The following is a 15,186-nucleotide window of genomic DNA, read 5'->3' as shown; positions in this document are numbered from 1 at the left end:
ATGGCCATTTTTGGACCGCCCCCCTTCTCTGGTCGAAAAAAATGCTAAATTTCATCATAAAAAAATCAGATACGATGACTGAAGAGAATTAATTTGCTTCATGGGAGACCAAAAATCACTAAAATCGGATGAAAATTGTAGCTCGGGTGACGACAACCACACGGAAAAACTTGGTTTTGAGAAAAACTCGTTTAAAGTTTGACACGTATTTATCATATAAAAAAAGGACAAAGTTTGAAACTTACGGGATATCATCGATATCTGTCGCCCCAGCTAGTGGACTGACGCTTTCTGATACTTTTACCTAATAAGCCCTCATTTTTGTCCTCAAAGCCCTTTTCGTCGCTAAGCGCATTGCTGCTGGCGTTTCTATCTTCACAGAATCGGCGCATTTCATCGCCGATTTTGATTTGAAGGGTAATTTACACGTGCATTAAAGCAGTATGCCCTACACTGAATAGACAAACGACCAAATCTGAATCAATGTTGACGATTTCGCTTCTGGTGGATGTTACTTTTGGAGCGTATCTCCAAATTAGACTATTGAAAGCTTCGCTCACATTTTGAGCAAAACCACCCAAACAACGCTCCAACAAATCAGGTTTACTGAAATCCGTATAAATAGGGAACGTGAGCACGGAACTGGTTCTATAAAGCCGTAGTGGGACGTGCTCGCTCGGTTTCAAACGCTCACAGAATCGTTACTTTTTGGAGTTCGCGCATAATATTTTGGGGAATTGAAGAATTTCAATGTATATACTTTCGAATTACGTAGTAAGAAAATTTCGAATTTTTTCGACCGTCACCTCGTCGTTCCACCGTAAACCGAACACCGCTGTAACGTCGTGAATTTTGCCACCTTCGATTGTGATGTCATGTTGCCAAGGTCAGTTACCCATGTTTCACGTCACGACAACACAGTAAAAGTTGAGTTGTGACGTGATAGACAGAACGCTTACCTATGCACGTGACGTCACAAATCTAAACATTTTGTTTGTTGACAACGATAAATATCAACTTGCTGACTATTCGCTCTTGCTTATTGGAACAACTCCAACTTGTTGTAACAGTCCTAAACTTGTCGATGTCATGATTAGACTTGCTGATGTCTGCATATGCACAGAATCTCCAAGCAGATCACATTTCGACAAGCAGAGAGAAATTGATGTTCGGGTGACTGTTGACAACTGGTTGTCATTGTCTCATCAAATAGTATCTGGGGAGTAACGGAAGTCACAATATCAGTTGACCAGCATTGCCTCCAGCCCATTGGAGTAATGGCATTTCATCTATGTGAATTAAATTATCTGTTCCTTTCCGTTTCTTGTATCGTTTTCGTGAATGGAATTCTGGCCAATTCTTTCCCAACATTGCATCAATTTCACTGTAACATGGTGATGTGTTACATAATTTATTACATTTTCGTTTGAAGTGACGTTATGATTGCACTTTTTGACGTCTGCACATATGTATTTATGTACTATCCAAGCATGTCATATTTCGATGAACTGTGATAAATGCATGTGTAGGGGCAATGATAAACACCAACTGATTTTTATTGACCGGCCTGTAAACTATCATCACCCCACACTATAAATTGACTATCGTTGCCCCAACCTGTAAACCGACAATCATTGCCCATGTGTTCAGTGTACTTGTAACCAGACACTGCACATACACATTGTTAGCTACAGGTGTTACTATACAGCTTTAAGAATCAGTAGTTGAGTACTCCTCCGCCCCCTCCCCTCACCCCGCCACCGTGGATAACACACCCACTAGTCGCACCGAACAGTGTCTGGCTAATGGTGATGACCCTATAAATTGAATAGTTACCTGATCATCATTGCCCCCTACTCAGTAGTATCTAGACTAATGGTGATCTGATCTGTAAATTGACCCACCTTTGAACTGACCATCATTACGCTAACCAGTAAAACTGATCATTTTTGTCCTGCACCAAATAGCGTCTGGGGCAACGGTGGTCACCTTGTAAAGTGATCACAATTGCCCTTCAGGGATAATGGTAGCCAACCTATAAACTGACCTTTATTGTGCCAAATGAGCAATCGAGGTATCCCTCCAAGGGATAATGGTGATTACCCAGAAAACTGACCCATATCGTCCCAAGACGTAATAATGGTCACCTTGTAAACTAGCATCGCTGGACGCCATTGGTAATGGTGCTCACGTTGTAAACTGACCTTCATTGCCATCAGGGGTAATTATGGTCACCTTGTAAATCGGTTGCTTTATTTTAATTTTTTAAAAATTTTATGCGTCTACTTGCGTAAGACCAAATAGAGGAGGAAGTCTCCATGATCTTATAACGAGTCAGTACACGACATTAACATCAGAAACGTAATAATAAATAAAATAAAATGTACGCGAAACCTACATAAACGACAAGCTGTCAGTATATGTATTAGCATTATCAATAATATAAGACAGGAATTAACTTTTTTCCGCTGAAATCCCCATCAGAATAGAAGGAATGAACAAATAGGACATTCCTCAGATTAGTCTTGAAAGTGTGAGGATTATTGCTATGATTTCTTTAAATTCTTGCTGTAGTGTACTGAAAATGGATGCAGCAGAATACTGCACGCTTTTCTGCACAAGAACTAAGGAGGTGCGATCCAGAAGCAGATTGGACTTTCAATTCTTGGGAATAAGCTGATGTTGTTAACAACAAGCGACATTAAAGGAAATAATTATTGAGAGGACAAAGTCAGAATTCCCAGACGCCTGAACAGGGATCGATAAGAGGTTAGCTTACACCAGACTCCTGAACAGGGATCGATAAGAGGTTCGCTTACACCATTGCTCGAACTGCCCACTTCTGAGACAAAAATAGCCTTCGTGAATGGCAAGAGTCATCCCAAAATATAATGTGAATGAAAATAAGGAAAGTGGGCTAATTTTCGTGTTGGGCTATCACATACTGCAGATACAGTTCTAATGGTAAATAGAGCAGCATTCAGGTTTTGAAAAGGGTTCTCAACATGGGCATTCCATGACAGTTTACTGTCTATCTGAATACCTAGGATTTTCAGCTGTTCAGGCTCACTAATCATATGCCTATTCCATGTAATCGTCTGTCATTTTAGAAGGTGTACCATTTATGTGTATAAGAAACAGTATTGGTACCAGCAGTGACCCCTGAGGTACCAAAAACTTAACTGTTCTCCATTCAGATACTACCTCATATGTGTTGTCGTTACTGTGAACAATAACCTTTTGTTGTCTGTTCCTAAAATATGAACCAGTTGTAAGCTATTCCTCTTATTCCATAATTATCCAACTTTTGTGAAATACTCTGCGATCAAAACATTCAAAAACCTTAGTTAAGTCAAAAAAAGATGCCCAGTGTTCGCAACTTTTTATTTAATACGTCAAATGCCCCGCCGAGAAAAGAAAATAAGTGTCTTCTGAAGCCTAACTGTATGTTTGACAGAAAAGTACCTGAACTGAAATGATCATTTCCCTTTTATACACAGGTTTTTCAACAAGTTTTGCAAATACTGATGGCATTGAAATAGGTCTAAAATTGTCTAATTCATCCCTTTATCCTTTCTTATGAAGCTGTTTCGCTAATGAATACTTTAGTCGTTCAGGAAACTGGCAAATCCTACAGGAAAAATTAAAAATGTGACTAAGTATTAGGCTAATGCATGAAGCACATACTTTAGTTTCCTGCTACATACCGTATTATATGCATGAGAGTCCTTAGTCTTCAGTGATTTAAATACTGACTAAATCTTCAAATGGTTCAAATGGCTCTAAGCACTATGGGGGTTAACATCTGTGGTCATCAGTCCCCTAGACTTAGAACTACAGGGTTATTACAAATGATTGAAGCGATTTCACAGCTCTACAATAACTTTATTATTTGAGATATTTTCACAATGCTTTGCACACACATACAAAAACTCAAAAAGCTTTTTTAGGCATTCACAAATTTTCGATATGTGCCCCTTTAGTCATTCGGCAGACATCAAGCCGATAATCAAGTTCCTCCCACACTCGGCGCAGCATGTCCCCATCAATGAGTTCGAAAGCATCGTTGATGCGAGCTCGCAGTTCTGGCACGTTTCTTGGTAGAGGAGGTTTAAACACTGAATCTTTCACATAACCCCACAGAAAGAAATCGCATGGGGTTAAGTCGGGTGAGCGTGGAGGCCATGACATGAATTGCTGATCATGATCTCCACCACGACCGATCCATCGGTTTTCCAATCTCCTGTTTAAGAAATGCCGAACTTCATGATGGAAGTGCGGTGGAGCACCATCCTGTTGAAAGATGAAGTCGGCGCTGTCGGTCTCCAATTGTGGAATGAGCCAATTTTCCAACATGTCCAGATACACGTGTCCTGTAACGTTTTTTTCGCAGAAGAAAAAGGGGCCGTAAACTTTAAATCGTGAGATTGCACAAAACTCGTTAACTTTTGGTGAATTGCGAATTTGCTGCACGAATGCGTGAGGATTCTCTACCGCCCAGATTCGCACATTGTGTCTGTTCACTTCACCATTAAGAAAAAATGTTGCTTCATCACTGATAACAAGTTTCGCACTGAATGCATCCTCTTCCATGAGCTGTTGCAACCGCGCCGAAAATTCAAAGCGTTTGACTTTGTCATCCGGTGTCAGGACTTGTAGCAACTGTAAACGGCAAGGCTTCTGCTTTAGCCTTTTTCGTAAGATTTTCCAAACCGTCGGCTGTGGTATGTTTAGCTCCCTGCTTGCTTTATTCGTCGACTTCCGCGGGCTACGCGTGAAACTTGCCCGCACGCGTTCAACCGTTTCTTCGCTCACTGCAGGCCGACCCGTTGATTTCCCCTTACAGAGGCATCCAGAAGCTTTAAACTGCGCATACCGTCGCCGAATGGAGTTAGCAGTTGGTGGATCTTTGTTGAACTTCGTCCTGAAGTGTCGTTGCACTGTTATGACTGACTGATGTGAGTGCATTTCAAGCACGACATACGCTTTCTCGGCTCCTGTCGCCATTTTTCTCACTGCGCTCTCGAGCGCTCTGGCGGCAGAAACCTGACGTGCGGCTTCAGCCGAACAAAACTTTATGAGTTTTTCTACGTATCTGTAGTGTGTCGTGACCATATGTCAATGAATGGAGCTACAGTGAATTTATGAAATCGCTTCAATCATTTGTAATAGCCCTGTACTTAAACCTAACTAACCTAAGGACATCACACATATCCATGCCTGAGGCAGGATTCGAACCTGCCACCGTAGCAGCAGCGCGGTTCCGGACTGAAGCGCCTCGAACTGCTCGGTCACGGCGGCCGGCTCTCAATCTTCCTCCTGTTAGTATCAAGGAGGTGTATTTCAGATAGCAGTCTTGGGAAGCTATTTTCTAAGAGAGTTATGTGAGTCCATGGAGAGACTAAGTTTTTATTTAATTCATCTGCTGTATTCAGAAATATGATTAACAAATACTGGACCTATATCGGTAACAAAGACGTTTGTACTGTATGTTGACGTTTAATCCTCGACATTGTGCTGTTGATCCTTTCCTCGAGTGATAATATGGTTTCAATTTTACCCAGAGAATTAGCTTCTATATTTGTACACCATTTGCGTTTTGCTTTCTTAATGGCATATTTAAGCACATTACAGTACTTTTTGTAACGGTCTACTGCAGCTCGACAGTTACTAGCCATCACGTATTGCTACAATTCCCACTCTGTTTTAATGATGTCCTTATCCTATTAGCCATCTAGGTTGCCTGTTACTGCCAGTATACTGTTTTAAACTTTCTAATGGAAAGTAACTTTCAAAGAGTCTGAGAAATGCATCGGAGAAAGCATTATATTTATCACCTATGTTATCTTCACTTTAACCTTACTGCCACTCTTGTTCTTTAATGACGTTTAAAGTAGTCTGTAATGATAAACATGTGTGTATGCACTAATCCCTTTTAGTGTTAAAATTTGTGCATCGTGGTCTGAAAGACAATTTACACTTTTACTAAGAGAGAATGCCCTCTAGTAATGTAGAATGAACAAAAGTGTTGTCTGTAGCGTGCTACTGTTTCCCTGCACTCAGGTTTGAAACAATACGATCTGCACCGGATGATACGAATTTAGGAGGTCTTTCAGCCTTCACTGTTTTGCACAATCGCTTGTGTAATCAGTATTAAATTCGCCACACACAGCTAACGTTTGATACTTTCTATAAAATGAGCAAGGATTCTCTTTAGTTTGAACACGAATATCCTGAAATCAGAGTTAGGGAATCTATAGATGACTATAATTGGAAGTGTATCGTCACTAAATTCAACTGTTCTTTCACAACATTCAATGACTTCAGTGCCGTGGTTTGATGCTTCAATAGATAGTAATGGAAAACCGTTTTTCGCGGACCTGGGCATGCCCTCATTCCACAAAGAGCTGTATAGGAAGCCTCTGAATTATCACATTGTGTAAGTGGTGCTGTGACATTTCAATAATGTTATCACTTACATACCAAACTTTTTTGAACATGGTTCCTCTGTCGAACTTTCCTTAAGCAGGGGCACCTATCAGCTGACTTCACTTTAAAAAGGTGCAGCTCTGGCACTAACCACAACAGAAATTTTCCCATACGTTTCGACCACTCCTCATTATACTGTAACCTATAAGCTTTGCCAACTTCTCCTTCCCACACCCGTTGACGTGCAAGCCCAATTTATCGACAGTCTAGACTGGTACTATTGTAATGTGAGCAGTACCCTTCGTTATCAGTTTCTTCTCAAGCCCCATATTAATATACCTTACAAATGTATTAACATGTGGCCCATCATCACGCTGAAACAGTTGCACGAAGTACACATTTGCGCCGCGAGATTGTGTAGGTAGCTTTTCTAGCTCACTACCTATCTTATACTCCCTGTCTCTGTCATGGTTATTCTCAATTCCACCAACAATCATTATCTGATCCTCTTTCGTAAAATGCCTACACAACTTTTCTATTTTATCAGTCACCTGATCCAATACCGCACTGGGCACACAATGCTAGTGAACTGGTACATAACAGCAGCACCTTTGTGTTTGAATTTGCAACATAAGCTTCATAACTGTTGAGGTCTGCTGCAGGTTACCTACACTTACAGTTACAAGAGGCTTCTCTAAATTCTAGTAGTTGATCAGATCTTTTGGTGAAGTTGTTTGAATATATCCTCCTGATAGCCTTTTTAAGAACTGCCAGTTTCCATTCCCCAATCTCCTTCTCCTTCCTCGTTCTGTCTAGTTCCTCCCTTGCGTTTTCTAACTGCACCTGAAGGGCACAGATGTTATGCTCCGGCGCCTCTACTAACTTTTTTTTGCTACATATCTAGCAATTCTAGGAGAAGACTCCAAATAGTGACCACTGGCTTCTCCTCTGCATTACCCCCAATTTAAATGTTTTTCTCACAACTCACACTGTAACACACTGCTCATGAACCTACAACAAAGGCCACACCTCTCTCATTGTGAAGCTTTTACAACTGACAGAAAAACTGTACATATACAATTCCTAGGTTATGCTAATGCAGTAAAATAATATTATGAAATAATTACAGTGATTTCAAATATTACTCTCTAGAAAGAAGTATGACTACTACTGCTGACACTTGTACTCCACCACTAATATTTCACGTGGTTATTGTTTAAAACAAAAATTTCATATGTCCACTGGTACATTCAATGAAAACTGAACCAAACTTGTTGAGGATATTTTTCTGAAGTTTTTTCTACAGCTATTTCTCAAGAAACCAGCAAAAAATATCCGTTGAAAACTACTCAAATTAATGACTGGCTCCAATATGCAAACAAATTTAACAGCACCTTGCATTCAGAACCATTTACACCGCTAACAGTTCCTCACAGAATATAGCCACAGCCAAGAAGCTTCAATGCAAGACTTAAACGCAGTCACAAATAATAGCCCATTCAAAGAAATAACAATAAAACATAAAACCAATAGTAAATTGCTTTTAGAACAAATTTTACTACAAACAATTGTTAAAAAAGCATTTGAAACCTAAAATTATTTTTAAAAACTGGAGAGCGATTTGAATACCAATTCCCCATTTGTGATATAACATCAAAGACCATCATATTCTGTAAATACATCGTATACGAACTACAAAAAAATAAAAAATAAAAGAAAAGAAAATTGCCTAGCTCCAGGAATGTTTTTATATTTTTGCTGTAACGTTGTGATGTATTGGACAGTTTGTTACAATTTTACTGTAGCATGTCGATGTATGGGTCAATTTTGGAACAGTTTGTAACAAACTGCTGTAAAATGGCGTTGTATGAAGCAAAATGTCACTTAGTCTTTACTGTGTGGTAGCGGAAGATGATAAACTGATGGTAAAAATTAATAGCCTAGCACCGGGTCACTGAAGTGTTTGTCTGACTTTGATATCAGTTCTAAAATATCGGGACTAAAATAAGTTTTTGTCGATAAAACCGTTGAACTCAGAAGAAATAACGTAATTTCTCGGCAAGGAAATTCAGCCTCCACCTATTTATGCTGTAATTGGAGTTGAAATATTAATTAGAGAAATGAAGTGCCTAGACAAATAATGTTTCCTTGTTAAGTTCCCAGTTCAACCAAGACTGGGTAACTTGATGTTAGTGGGCAACATGTTGCAACATCTCAACCTTCCCAGAGGTTTTTGTTACAGATCTGGACCATCATCATCTGATGGTGGTGGTAGTCATTCTGATGTTATTGCTACACTAAATATGAGCCACGTGTATTTTGATAAGTAATACAGACAATTTATATGTGACTACGGTAGAGGTGCCACATGTGTTTTGTGCTGGAAAAATTAGATATTTTGAAAAATAAAGCAGTTTTATTTGCTGCAAAATTCGAATTTTCATTTGCGGTAAGAGATCCGTAATCATACTTGTGTATTACAATAAGCAACCCCTCCTCCCCCCCCCTCTCTCTCTCGTCTCTCTCTCTCTCTCTCTCTCTCTCTCTCTCTCTTTGTGTTTGTGTTTGTGTGTGTGTGTGTGTGTGTGTGTGTGTGTGTGTGTGTGTGTGTGTGTGTATGTGTGTTTGTATTTATTTGTACTCGACAATAATTTTTTTTTTTTTTTTTTTTTTGTACAGATGGTATCATTGAGGTAGTAACCTTTCATCTCTGTATTGTACCACACTTGTCTTTCGCTAGGCTTCATCTGTGTGTTGTTCCACTACTGACTTTGGCCATGTAATATGTAGGCATTTCGTATTCCAGGTGCATTAAAGTTGAGGATTTAATCAGTTTGCACATATTTAGAAAGATTATAAGACATGGCCAAATTCATATTCTATTTTCGCAGGCAGATATTTGTTTGATTTCTCTCGCAGTCGGTAATGCTCATAGTCAACCAAAGCTAAACAACAGCAAAGTTAAATCTAACCAGCCGAGCCAGTAAGAGTTCAAAATCAAACGAAAATAAATTTGTAACGGCAACTTTCACTTGGCGACAGCTTTGTTCGGTTCGGGCAACGGGGTATCCTTTGAGAATTTTGTAGTCAGATATGTGCACTGCTCTTTATAACACTTTGTTCGTAGTTAGCTTTTGCGCTTATGAATTATTTATCTGTATTTTCTTTCACATACAGGATCAACACGCTTAATTTTGAAAATTTATTTTCTTGTGTATATTTTTCTTTTTGCGATGCCATGTAAGACGGTAAACAATAGTTCTCGTACAAGTGTTGAACAATACTCTCACGAGAACCTAAATGATTTTGAGAATTAGCAGCTCGTGACAATTACGCAATTTTTTGAGCACGTGGTGCGAAAGAACCAGAATTTAACAGAGCCTTACAGTCAGTCAGCTCTCATTTAACTTTGTATCTCAACACTTCCTCGTCCACTACGTGTTTCTTTACTTGAAGGTCAACGAAACGAAACTCTTAATACATTCTGGGAACTGCTTCAATTACCTGAAATTCAGAAATCTGACTATTCTTTCGCTAAATCTAATTTCGATGTCTCGCAGACTATCCAAGCTGAGGTAGACAATTGTGAAGGAGTAACGGACGAAGACGGACAACAGTTACAAGAAGTTTTACAATCAAATTCTCGTGTTTTTCAGAATGTACCCGATACTGTGCGAAGATTTGTGTATGAATTCCAAGTAAAACCTCCTAAGGCCCTGGTTTCAAAGCATTACTCAGTACCTTTTATTTATACGAAGTGAAACAAGAATTAGATTCCATGATCGACATTATTGGAACTGTGGCAAGTCCGTTTATAAGCCCATTACATTACATTATATTAATACTTTTTCCATAGATCATGAATACGACATTTCGTAAATGATGTGTAACGTGTTAATTTAACATAAGTTTTCTTTAAACAACTCAATTATTTTTTTACAGTTACTACTTTATATCTAAAAATTCATCTATTGAGTAGAAGGAGTTGTCAATCAGAAATTCTTTTGCTATCTGTCAGACTTTTAATGCTATTTGCCCAAATGACCAAAAGATTTTTGTGGTAGCATAATTCACCCCATTCTCTGCCAAAGTCAGATTTAACCAGAATAGTGAACACTATCCTCTCTTCTAGTGGTGTAGCTATGCATTTCGCTATTATTTTTGAAAGGGGATGGCTTATTAATAACAAATTTCGTAAGTGAATATTATGTATTACGAAGTTACTGTGAACATCTCAAGTTCGTTAAAAAAAAGGATGCAAGGTGATCTTGAGTGGGCTCCAGCTATTATTCTGATTACACGCTTTTGTGCATAGATACTCTTCCTCTTAATGCTGAAATACCACAAAAGATGCTGCAATATGAAAACAGTGAATGAAAATAAGCGTAGTAGGCTAATTTACTGAATTGTTTATCACCAAAATTTGCAATTAACCGTAATAGCATAATTGTGTTTCTTTCAATTCAATTTCCAATGAATGCACGCATCCAGAAATTATGGATGTTTTGTCTTAGCCACAGACTTCTGTTCAAAGTCTATATTTATCAATGCTGTTATCCCATTTATTGTACAGGATTGTGTATACTATGTTTTCTCAAAATTTAGTAAAAGTCCATTTGAAGAGAACCACTAAATAATTTTCTAAAAGACACTGTTTACAATTGCCTCAGCTGATTCTTGTTTGTTGGGTTGTATAACCAGTAAAAAAAAAATTGCTTTGCGTCTTCATAAATGTAGAGTGTCAAGTCATTACACGTGGTCCACAAAAAAGACGGATCGTTGAGGCCTGTGTTAGATTCACTACAGATTAGTGACATTATAGTTACAGAAACGGATAGAACGCAGACACTTGACGAATTGCTACTAAAGTTTAAAGGAGTAACAGTGTTTGCGACGTTAGATACGAGCTCTGGATTTTGGTAAATACAACTTCACTCCAGTTACCGCAAATATACTGTCTTCTTAAGCTTCGGTAATTGTTATCAATTCCACAAATTACATTTTGGCCATACTAGATCATCAGCAGCTTTCATTCATGAATACTATTCTTCCATTTGATTTTAAAGAAAGGATCACAAAATACGTCGGTGACATACTCATTGCGGAAGCACAACAGTGTTTTGGATGCACAATTCCGTACATTCTAACGCCAGGATATTAGTCACTCTACGTAAATCAGAGCTTGGAAAATCATCTATTAAGTTTTAGCCCTTTCAGACCCCCACCCAAACTTGAAATGAAAAGTTTGAAATAAATGCATTTTTGTAACTAAAAAATATAGAACCGTGGACCAATTGCTTTGTAAATTTTATTTTTTAATTTTTATATAAATTTTGAACCCACACTTTTGTGTGGGTCGGGATTATCTTACATATTTATGTCATTTCTTGCAGTGATATTCACGAAAGCAATTACGGTCTTTTGACAAACAAAAATAAATATTACACTTCAGACATCTTGTTCTCGTCCTCTTCTTGCAATTTTTTTCCCTGCAGCAACGAGCTGAAGGGAAATCATCAACAGTTGGCCAGTGATGATATCCGTCTAGCCGCTTCTCGTCACATGATGTGTTTGCTGGTTTGCACATTTTATTTGGTGGCTCTTCATCGGATTCACTTTCATGTTCCTGGCCTGAAGAAGAAGAAATTAGCGCTTCCCCAATCACTTGTGGGAATCCAAGAATATATAAAGTGTTTTTCTTTTGTACTTCATTGGCTTCGCATTCAACTTCGTATTGTAACCAGGAATTGACACAAGCCAAATCAAGTAAACGAATCAAAACTTTTAAAGTCCTGTAGGTCTCCATCATTTGATCGCAGAGATCCACTCCTCCCATACACAGGTTGTACTTCAGTACGACTGCAGGACATGGCACTAAGATGTACTTTTTTTCTGGTTTACTCCATCTCTCAACATTGCTTACAGGTTCACATCCTGCACAAGTAGAGGCAAGGGTCACAGCTTTTGAATCTTTCCACTGGACAATGACTATTTTATCATCGTCCCTGCAGAATTCTTCCATATCTTCTCTCTTCAGTCTTTTTTCTTCTGTCATGTGAACTGGTTTCACTCTGTTTTTCATTATGGTTCCTGTTCCTTCCAGCCCTAGTTCAAGTAACTGTTGCAATAATGGCAAAGCTGTAAAATATCTGTCAAAATATAGTCTTGCACCTTGAGGTAACGTTTGAGCAAGGCGAAGTATTACAGATGGCCCAAGACCAAGGCCAACATCTGGCAGAGGAGTTGATTTACCTTGATAAAATTCAAAATAAGTACTAAACCTTTCGTTGTTGCCAAAACAAAGTTTTTAATTCCCAAAGGGCGCGGTTTGTTTGAAACATACTGATACAATGTGCAGCGTCCAGTAAATGGTACCATTCGCTCATCAATGAAATAATCATTTTCAGAGGGGCGTGGAAGTCTCAAACAAGCACTCCGTACAATGTTAATTGCAGGTTGCACTTTCCACAGTCTATTAGTTTCTGATTCACGTGGAATGTCGTTAGTGTGCACAACATGCAGTGCTGTTCTAAGAGTGAAGAACCTGTCTCTAGGCATACAATCTGCAATAGTTGGCATATGCAATGACTTCTGCAAGTGCGTACGTGTACGAGGATATCTAATGCATCCCATAAGTACATGCATACCATACAGATTTTTTATCTCTTGAGGATTTGTATGAAGCAACTTCCCTTTCTTCGAAAAGTAGTAACTGTTAGTGCAGTCAGATGCTAACTGAAAAAAATCTTCTGGGTAGTACTCGCTGAAATAGCTCATTGGAGTTTTAATTTCCCGTCCTACCTCACTCTCTGAGTGCGCAAAAATTTTGGAGGTGAATGGTCTTTTTCTCCAAGTGGACAAACGACGATGTTTTTCCACTGTTTTTTTAGAATTTTTTCTACTGTGTTGACTGGGAAAATTGTCCTAAACTTCTGTAGCAGCTGGTAGTATTGTTGCAGAAGCATTGTTACAATTTTCCTCCTCGTCAGAAGATTCAAAGCTTTCTCCAAGTCTAGGTTTGATTGTTGGAAGAGTCCAAGTTGTATTTAACAATTCGTCATCTCTACTGAAGACTTCCACTTCAGGGTCATCTAATATGGCTAGAATTTCCTCGTCAGTAAGCCCTAAAACGAAACAAACAAACGAACTGTGAAAATAATACGTAAATACAATAGTAAAATGGCTTATCTATTCCGTAATCTGTTCCGAATCGTAACCACAAACATCGACCGAAAACGACCATATGCCGGTAAAATAGTCCCAACACGCACTATTGTGCGTGTGGATGTTACAGTCATTGTAGCTATGAAAGTATTCAAATAATTGTGGCGGACATATTTTTATTTACTTCTGTCCACCTTTCGGAATGTCAAACACATTTTTCCAAATGTCAAAACGCAATCAATAAAGAACAATAAACATTTACCTCGACAGACATGCTTCCGACCCGCCATCCTGAAAATTACCAAAGATTAAGACACAATATCTCGCATCTGTAACGAGATATCGATATAAATCGAGTTGTATACGAAACAGCGATTCCTGCACACTCGTGTGACTTGGGACTCAACTGCATAGCGGAATAATATAATGCTGCAACGCAAATAAAACGCACCCACACAATTGCGCACCCAGATAAACTTATAGCTATCTGAGACATCACTTTTCCCCCAGCTAAAAAGGATCTATCACGTTTTCTTGGTCTCATCAATCTTTTAGGCGTTTCATTCATTATACAGCTCTGGATATACCAAGACTTTGTCAGCTAAATGGTAAAAACTCAAATAGCCTATATCACACCCAGATCTTTCCAAAGGTTTTTGTACTACAACAGTCAGTTCCAAAACGGCCCTTGGCGTTCATCTCTTCCAGGAAGTAGAAAAAAAATGAAGTGATCGTCACGGAAAGTATTGCCTTTGCCAGTCGTGTGCTTTCCCCACTACAAATAAATTATACCATTACAGAACTCGAAACACTGTCAGTCGTCTGGCCTATTACAAAATTTCGTTATACCTTATATGGCAAATATACGAAAGTCTATATGTATCACCATGCAATTCATTTCCTCATGTCCGCTAAATTTTCAACATTACTGTCTGGGACGATGGAAACTTCATCTACAGGCATTCAGTTTCACAGTCATCCATGTTCCAGGCACTGAAATTGTATTCGCTGACGCTTTATAGTACTCTTTATACTCAGCAAGTTCCGTTTGAAAACTTCGTGTCTTTTGGTTAAAAGATATTCCCAAAGGTAAGGATCCAGAATGGAATAATGTCAAACAGTTCTGGAAAAAAAATGGTTCAAATGGCTCTAAGCACTATGGGACTTAACATCTATGGTCATCAGTCCCCTAGAACTTAGAACTACGTAAACCTAACTAACCTAAGGACAGCACACAACACCCAGCCATCACGAGGCAGAGAAAATCCCTGACCCCGCCGGGAATCGAACCCGGGAACCCGAGCGTGGGAAGCGAGAACGCTACCGCACGACCACGAGATGCGGGCACAGTTTTGGAACAACAAACGGAATTCTACTATCAGCCATCATTACTTAGCACGAAATCACATCATTTTCAAACGTTTAAAACCCGACAGCAGTTCTTGGTTTCTTTGTATTCCTGATGATCTTATCGAGAAATTAATATGATATATACATCTGAGCTGCGCTCATTACGTAGCAAGAAACTATTTCCTCATACTTCGTCGAACATCCTGCTTCATGAACACAGAGAAAAGAATTTGGCGCATTCTG

This window comes from Schistocerca cancellata, chromosome 1, assembly GCF_023864275.1.
Source record: "Schistocerca cancellata isolate TAMUIC-IGC-003103 chromosome 1, iqSchCanc2.1, whole genome shotgun sequence".
Taxonomy (NCBI): Eukaryota; Metazoa; Arthropoda; class Insecta; order Orthoptera; family Acrididae; genus Schistocerca; species Schistocerca cancellata.
This window is presented reverse-complemented; position numbering follows the sequence as displayed.